We start from the raw sequence: 8,906 nt of genomic DNA, 5'->3' as shown, positions 1-8,906 counted from the left end.
GAGAGACAAAAGAAAAAGAGAGAGAGAGAAAAAAAACAAACAAACATGGCAGCTAGAAAGCAACAAAAGGAAAGATAGCATTAACCTAAAGTAGAATAAAGAGTCAGACAACATCATCAATGTCAGGAGTCCCATACCCTTCCCCTATTCCCCACCCCTCATATGCATTTAGCTTTGGTATATTGCCTTTGTTATATTAAAGGAAGCATAATACAATGTTTCTGTTAATTATAGTCTCTAGTTTGCATTGATTGTATCCCCCCTCACAATCCCACCCTATTTTTAACACCTTGCAATGTTGATATTCATTTGTTCTACCTCATGTAAAAATATATTTGTTCCTTTTCTTACAATCATTGAACACCCTAGGTTTCCCTGAGTTATACAGTCCCAGTCTTTAGCTTTCATCATTTGTTCTGGTGTCCCACATGGTCCTAACCTTTCTCTTTCAACCATACTCACAGTCATCTTTGTTCATTGTATTTACGTTGTTGTGCTATCTCCCAAAATTGTTTTCCAAACCTTTCACTCCTATCTTTTCCTTTCTGTCTGCAGTGCTTCCTTTAGTGTTTCCTGTAGAGCAGGTATCTTGTTCACAAACTCTGTCATTGTCTGTTTGTCAGAGAATATTTTAAGCTCTCCCTAATATTTGAAGAACAGTTTTGCCGGATATAGGATTTTGGTTGGTGGTTTTTCTCATTCAGTATCTTAAATAAATCACCCCCTTTCCTTCTTGCTTCCATGGTTTCTATTGAAAAATCCTCAATAGTGTTATCAAGCTTCCTTTGTATGTGATGGATCACTTTTCTTTTGCTGCTTTCAGGATTCTCTCTTTATTTTTGATGTTTGATAATCTGATTATTAAATGTCTTATTTTCAGCCTATTCCGATCTATTCTGTTTGGGGTATGCTCCGCTTCTTGGATCTGTAATTTTATGTCTTTCATAAGAGATGGGAAATTTTCAATCAGCCACTACGAACACTCCTTGGTGGCTTTTAAGAGATCTCAGGGAAACTTAAATGGTAGGACAATTGCTGGAAACATCTCTGTCTACATCAGATTCATCTTTACCAGAAAACTCTACTTCATCTTCTCCAGGTATTTGTTGCATATATCTCCAAATATAAGCAGTCTGGTCTCCAGAAGCAGTGAAAGCCAACTGCTCTGATGGATGAAATTTTATAGAATTTACTGACCCCACATGACTCTCTCTATATATATAATTTTATTTTGAAATAAATTCAAACTTACAGGAACAGTTGCAAAAACTATACAAACCCCATACACAGAACTCCAGCATACCCCAACCGCCCTCCCCCGATACCCAATCTACCGACTTTAACATCCTGTCATGCCACCATTTCTTTCTTTCCCTCCCTCCCTATCATCCATCATCTATTGATCTGTCTTCTGAACATATGAGAGCAAGCTGCACACATCCTTGAACAAACAATATAATTCACATATACGTTTCCCATGAATAAGAACATTCTTTTACGCAATCCCATTAAGTGCAGCTAAGAAGCTCAAGAAATTCAACACTGATACAAAGCTTAGATTTTATATTTCCTTTTTTTTTTCCTTATGTCCCAACTGTGTCCCTTTGAGCCTCCTCTCCTCCATCTTCAGATCCCATTCAGGATCATCCTTGGCATTTAATTGTCATTATCTATTTAGACTGTCTTTTTTTTTTTTTTTCCAATTGTAGAAACATATATACAGCCTAAATCTTCCCATTCCAACCTCTCCCTAGCATTCCATTAATGGGATTAATCACATTTAGAATGTTGCAGTGCTGTCACCTTCTCACCATCCATTACTAGAAATTTCCCTTCACCCCAAACAGAAACCATACACTCATTTCTTAACTCCCCATTGCCCCTTCCCCCACTTCTCATAACCCGTACTCCACTTTTCGTCTCTATGGTCATATTCTCTGATGCTTTCTTTGTGTTTACCATGGGGCTTAAAGTTAACCTCTTAAATCTATAACAGTCTCATTTTTCTTTGATACCAACTTAACTTCAATAGGACATGTAAACTACGTTCCTATATTCCTCCATTCCCCCACCTTTATGTAGTTCTTGTCAAAAATTGCATGTTTTACGTTGAGTCCAAAACCACTGATTTATCATTACAGTTTATGTATTTTAGATCCTGTAGGAAGTAAATAGTGGAGCTACAAATCAAAAATAAAGTAGTATTGGTATTTATATTTACCATGTGATCTTTACTGGAAATCTTTATTTCTTCATGTGGTTTCAGTCAATTGTTTAGTGTCCCTTTCTTTCAGCCTACTCAATTCCCTTTAACATTTCTTATGGACTGATCCACTGGTGATGAAGTCCCTCAGCTTTTGATTATCAGGAATGTTTTCATCTCCCCCTCACTTTTACCCTCCAGGTGTTTGTGAATTTTCTAAGTCTCTGATGGTTATTGACTTCTATTTGTATTCCATTGTGGTCAGAGAATGTGTTTTGAATATATTCAATTTTTTCTTCTTTAATTTATTGAGGCTTGTTTTATGCCCCAGCATATGGTCTGTTCTGGAGAAAGATCCATGATCACTAGAGAAGAATGTGTGTCCTGGTGATTTGGATTGTAATGTTCTATATATATGCCTGTTAAATTTCTCTCTATCTATCTCTCCTTTCTCTGTTTCTCTGTCAGTAGGGCTCCCTTTAGTATCTGAAGTAGGGCAGGTCTTTTATTAGCAAAATCTCTGAGCATTTGTTTGTCTGTGAAAAATTTAAGCTCTCCCTCAAATTTGAAGGAGAGTTTTGCCAGATAAAGTATTCTTGGTTGGAAATTTTTCTCTCTCAGAATTTTAAATATGTCATGCCACTGCCTTCTTGCCTCCATGGTGGCCGCTGAGTAGTCACAACTTAGTCTTATGTTGTTTCCTTTGTATGTGGTGAATTGCTTTTCTCTTGCTGCTTTCAGAACTTGCTCCTTCTCTTCAGTATTGACAGTCTGATCAGAATATATCTTGCAGTGGGTTTATTTGGATTTATTCTATTTGGAGTTCACTGGGCATTTATGCTTTGTGTATTTATATTGTGTAGAAGGTTTGGGAAGTTTTCCCCAACAATTTCTTTGAATACTCTTTCTAGACCTTTACCCTTCTCTCCCCTTCTGGGACACCAATGATTCTTATATTTGGACATTTTATTTTATCTATCATATCCCTGAGATCCATTTCAATTTTTTTTATTTTTTCCCCATTCTTTCTTGTGTTCTTTCATTTTCCATCCTGTGGTCCTTTAGGATGCTGAGTCATTGTTCAACTTCCTCTAATCTTGTATTATGAGTATCCAGAGTCTTTTTAATTTGGCCAACAGTTTCTTTTATTTCCATAAGATCTTCTAATTTTTATTTACTATTGCAATTTCTTCTTTATGCTCTTCTAGGGTCTTCTTTATGTCCTTTACATCCTGTGCCATGCTCTTCTTCATGTTCTTTATATCTTGTGCCATGCTTTCATTGTTTGACTTTAGTTCTTTGATTAATTGTGCCAAGTACTGTGTCTCTTCTGATCTTTTGATTTGGGTATTTGGGTTTGGCTTCTTCATATCGTCTGGTTTTATCATATGCTTTAAATTTTCTGTTGTTTTTGGCCTCTTGGCATTAGCTTTACTTGATAGGGTTCTTTCTGGATATAAAAAATATCACTCTCTAATTTGCCGGATCTACAGCTTGGTGGCATACACTTTCTCTACTAGCCAGCAGATGGCATCCGCGAGTCACCTATTCCCCTCAAGTCAGTTCTCCCCAACTTTGTCTTTGTGGTGTGTGGGGATCTGATTCTTGTGGTGTTCAATTGGTGCACTAAGTTTGGGTGTTTTGTTGGTGCTGTCCACTCTGAATGTGAGGTGTGTGTCTGGGTGGTTAGGGAGACAGGGCAGCTTTAATAATCAAACCTCCCAGGTGTTCCTGGAGATTTAAGGCTGTTGCAATAGTCTAAACCTTCATTTCAGTCTTGCCACAGATTGTCTCTGCCACTGACCCACAAGTCCTTGGTATTGGTGTAGGGTCCCTGGGATTTCCAAGCAGGTCCCACTTCTCAGCCGTGCTCTTCCAGGACCTCTGCTGAGGGAAGGCTGTGCCACATCACAAATGTGTGCCGGCCCTCCAGGGAAGCCCTGGGCCTCTGGGCCATGCAGGGGCATTCCCAGCCTGCTGTAAAGATGGCTGAATGAGGTGTGTTAATTTCCCCTTTTTCACACAGCTCCACCTTCCCAGTTCCAGGACAATTAGCTGTGAGTGCACTAAAGGCCACTGTCCATGGCCAATATTGTGGTGTGTGTGCAGTGCTGTGGGAAACACTCCCTGTCGGACTGGGTTTCTTGGCATGGCTCTGGGCTATAGCTCTGGCCCCAGGAAGGAGCGTTCCCAGCCTGCCGGGAAGATGTCTGCAAGGGGCGCGGTTTCTTTCTCATTTTGGCTCCCCTCTGCTCCCCTGGCACTGAGACAATCAGCAGCAGACTATCCTCCATGCCAGATGCCTAGAGGTTGGCACAGCCCGCTCCTGCCGTGCTTCACTGCGTGGTTCTCACCGTCGTAACTGCAGCCACTCCCCGGTTGTTTTTTTTTTTTAAAGAGCTAGTTCATCTCCAAATGCCAACCCATGGTTTCCCCACACCACAGCGCAGCTGCCAGACTTTCAGCTGACTCACTCGCTGGTTTCAGAATGCAGACTCCCAGTTTCACCAAATGCAAAGTCCCTGTGGATTTAGCAGAACTTGTCTGGCTGGTGCATCACTGGAACTGGTGATCTGGGTCACTTTCTGGCTTTTATCTAGTATTTTTCATGGAGGTGTTTTTTTGCCCTGTCTCACCTAGCTGCCATCTTAAGTTCTCCATGACCTATATATTTGACAAGGCACTTTCCTGTTTCTATACTCCATAGCAAAGCTGTGAGATCAGCAGATGCAGTTCCCAGCACCACTAGCTGTGTCCTGGCAACATTTACATCTGGGATTCCATCATGTGACCAATATACTCCTTCACAAGCTGGAAGATGGCCCTTGATGTTGTAGTCTTAAAGCTGGGAACAGTCTTGGTAATAGCAGCTTTGTATGTAGTCTTTCTGTACGTAGTCTTTTTGTATGTAATTTCTGAGAAAGCTAACTATGAGTGGCTTTTGTTTTGAGTTGGCCCTTGCTCAGTTCTGTCCCATCAGTCACTTGTCTCTCAGCAGCTAACCATTCATTAAGAGTATCAATTCTCTGTGCAATTCTGAATTTTCAATATAAAGTTTTCAAATTCTCTATTTGACCAAATAGTTCCAGGAACATACTATGAATCAAGAAAGACACTTTAGCATCATGTCCTTCTAAAATTTCTCTTGAAGTCCTGTCCTTTCCTGTTCTGAGCTGTTAATTCTTCCAATAGAAACTCTATGTGATTTGTGTTTTTGTTTTGCTTGGTGAGCAACTGAACAACTTCCATTTTTGGTGGGCATTACTTGAAGAAGATAATGTCCAGGTCACTCCTATCAAAGCTGCTGTATGCCCAGCTACTGCCCAGTTTCCAGCCCCAGGCTGTTTCTCTGTAGCCAGACAGTTCCCAGTGCCTGCAGCACAGCTGAAACCTGGCAGAAAGTGCATGCCATGGAGTATCTCCCCCGAATTTTTCTTAATGGTGTCTAGAATGGTGAATCCTGTCCAGGAGGTTTTCAATTTACTTTGCCCAGATCCATCAGAGGAATCACTATTCATGGTAGCTATATCCTTATGAAATGTATTTCTTAAATAATATGACTTAAAAGTTGAAATTACTCCTTGATCCATGGGCTGCAGAATGGATGCTGTGTTAACAGGCTTGAAAACAACATTAATCTCATTGTACATCTCCATCAGAGCTCTTGGGTGACCAGGTGCATTGTCAATGAGCAGTAATATTTTGAAAGGAATCTATTTTTCTGAGCCAAAGTTCTCAACAGTGGGCTTCAAATATTCAGTAAACCATGTTGTGAACAGATGTGCTGTCATCTGGTCTTTGTTGTTCTATTCACACAGCCCAGGCAGAGTAGAGTTAACATAATTCTTAAGGGTCCTAGAATTTTCAGAATGGTAAATGGGCATTGACTTCAACTTAAAGTGACCAGCTGCATTAACCCCTAACAAGAAAGTCAGCCTGTCCTTTGAAGCTTTGAAGCCAGGCATTGACTTCTCTCTAGCTATGAAAGTCCTTGATAGCATCTTCTTCCAGTAAAGGCTGTTTCACTTACATTGAAAATCTGCTGTTTAGTATAGCCATCTTCTTCAGTTATCTTAGCTAGGTCTTCTGGATAATGTGCTACAGCTTCTACATCAGCATTTGCTGCTTCATCTTGCACTTTTATGTTATGGAGATGGCTTCTTTCCTTAAACCACATGGACCAACATTTGCTACATTCAAACTTTTCTTTGGCAACCTCCTCACATCTGTCAGCCTTCACAGAATTGAAGAAAGTTAGGACCTTGCTCTGTTTAAGGGAATGTCATGGCTGGTTTGTTCTTCTATCCTGACCACTAAATCTTTCTCCATATCAGCAATGAGGCTGTTTCACCTTCCTATTATTTGTGTGTTCACTGGAGTAGCACTTTCAATTTCCTTCAAAAACTTTTCCTTTGCATTCACAACTTGGCTGACCATTTGGTGCAAGAGGCCTAGCTTTTGGCTACCTCATCTTTCAATATGCCTTCCTCACTAAGTGTAATCATTTCTAGCTTTTGATTTAAAGTGAGAGATGTGGGACTCTTCCTTTCACTTGAACACTTAGAGGCCATTGTAGGGTTATTAATTGGCCTAATTTCAATATTCTTGTGTCTCAGGGACTAGAGGGGCTGGAGAATGAGAGAGAAGGGGGGATGGCTGGTGGGTGGAGCAGGCAGAACACACACGATATTTCTTGATTAAGTTTTCCATCTTTGGCGCAGTTTCTGGTACCTGAAAATGATTACAACAGTAACATCAAAGATCACAGATTACAGATCACCATAACAGATATAATAATAATGAAAAAGCTTGAAATATTGGGAGAATTACCAAGTGTGACACAGAGACATGAACCAAGCACATGCTGCTGGAAAAAATGGCGCCAATAGACTTGCTTGACGCAGGGTTGCCACAAAACTTCAGTTTGTAAAAAATGCAATATCTATGAAGTGCAATAAAGCAAAGCACAATAAAACAAAGTATGCCTGAATTTGTAGTTGGTGTTAGAAGCTGCAAGAAATTGTTGTGGAAGTTGGAGTAACTGATTGAAGTTTTTGATGCCAACATATTACCACAGCAGCATTTTTCCTTTTTTAATGGTATTTAGAACAATGGTGTATCTCACACTTGCTGGTATCTTAGAGGCAATGAAATGCAATAATATATATTATGGCTTAAGAAAATTTATTCTTTAGGCATAATATTTTCATGAGCTTCTTTCCCTTGTCCTCCACTTGGATTTTAAAGGCCAAAAGCATAGATTTACTTTGTTTCCTTGCTTCTTTCTCCTCATTAAATAGAACAATCGATAATAGATGTTTAAGAGATTTATTGACATTGTTTTGTTAATCCTGAGTTAAGTCATTCTTTTTACCTAATTTGGGGGGTCAAGGAGGCTGAATCATGGAAAAGTGACCCAAAAACTAGGTTCTTAGAATCATTTATTATGAATTCATTTATTCATTCACACCTCAGATACTTACAGAGCACATCTTATATGCAGGCACTTTCCTGTACTGGAAAATCAGCATGGAATAAGACAGCCAGGGTCCTTAATCTCATGGAGACTGTATTCCAGAGGAGAGTGACAGACAATTGAGCTGATAAATGAGAAAATTCTAGGTGCTGATAAATTCCATGAAGAATAGAACACATGCTAACATAATAGAGAACAACTGAGCAGAGACAGTTGTTGATCCTTTCGATGGGATAGTGAGAACAGATGGCAAGGAGTCAGCCAAGCAAAGAGCTGGGGAAAGCATTCCAGGCAGGGACAATAGCAAGTGCAAAAGCCTCTGAGTCATAGAAAAGAAGAAAAAAGAGCAGCGAGGCTAGAATATGGTGAACAAAGAGCTGGGTTGTATATATAAAATATAGTCAGGCAGTGACTTAAATATAGGATAGAGCTTTATGTCTTGCTCATGTAAAAGATCAGGTGGAGAGTCCTGACTTGATGTTTTTGGGGACTTGGAATCTTTCTATCTTGTGGCTTTGCCATTCTCACCATGTGGCTTCTATCTTGTCGCTTCAGATGGTGTATTAGTCAGGTGTATTCTCTAGGGAAATAGAACCAACAAGAGATAACTGTGAATATAATATGTTATAAAAGTGTCTCATGCAACTGTGGGGATGCACAAGTCCAAATTCCATAGGGCAGGCAGCGAACTGGCAACTCTGATGAAGGTGTTCGGTGAACTGGTCAGGAACTGTTTCGCTGGTCAGGTGAAGAAGTGAAGGTCCTCTATCTGTCTTGCTTCAAAGTCTTCAACTGATTGGATTAAATCTAGCTGATTGAATTCTCTTATTGCAGAAGACATGCCCTTCATTGGTGTAATCAGTCACAGGTGCAATCAAAATTGACTGAAGATTTAATAAACCGGCCTTCTGGTTTATTAACCAGCCACAAATGTCCTTGCAGTAATGGTTAGGCCAGTGCTTGCTTGACCAGGCACCTGGACACCATCACCTGGCCAAGTTGACACATGAAACTAACCATCACAGATGACTGATCTAGCTACACCCTTTTACCATCATACTGGCATTCCAATCAGTAGGAAGGAGGTGAAGGGAAACAGAAGGCACATGCTTTCTATTTAGAGGCAAAACTTGGAAGTTGCACAGATTACTCTGTTCACATCCCATTGGTGAGAACTTTGTCAAATGGATACATCTAGCTGCGAGGAAGGCTAGCATATGTAGTCAT

General features: G+C 40.0%; 1 pseudogene; it reads right to left on the bottom strand.

Moving 5' to 3' along the window:
- Positions 1-962: 962 nt before the first annotated feature.
- On the bottom strand, positions 963-5,465 carry LOC119540432 (annotated as a pseudogene).
- Positions 5,466-8,906: the final 3,441 nt, after the last annotated feature.

The sequence above is a fragment of the Choloepus didactylus genome, chromosome 7, assembly GCF_015220235.1.
Source record: "Choloepus didactylus isolate mChoDid1 chromosome 7, mChoDid1.pri, whole genome shotgun sequence".
Lineage (NCBI taxonomy): Eukaryota > Metazoa > Chordata > Mammalia > Pilosa > Megalonychidae > Choloepus > Choloepus didactylus.
Note: the sequence above shows the minus strand (reverse complement) of the source record. Positions and strands in the feature narration are given on the sequence as shown.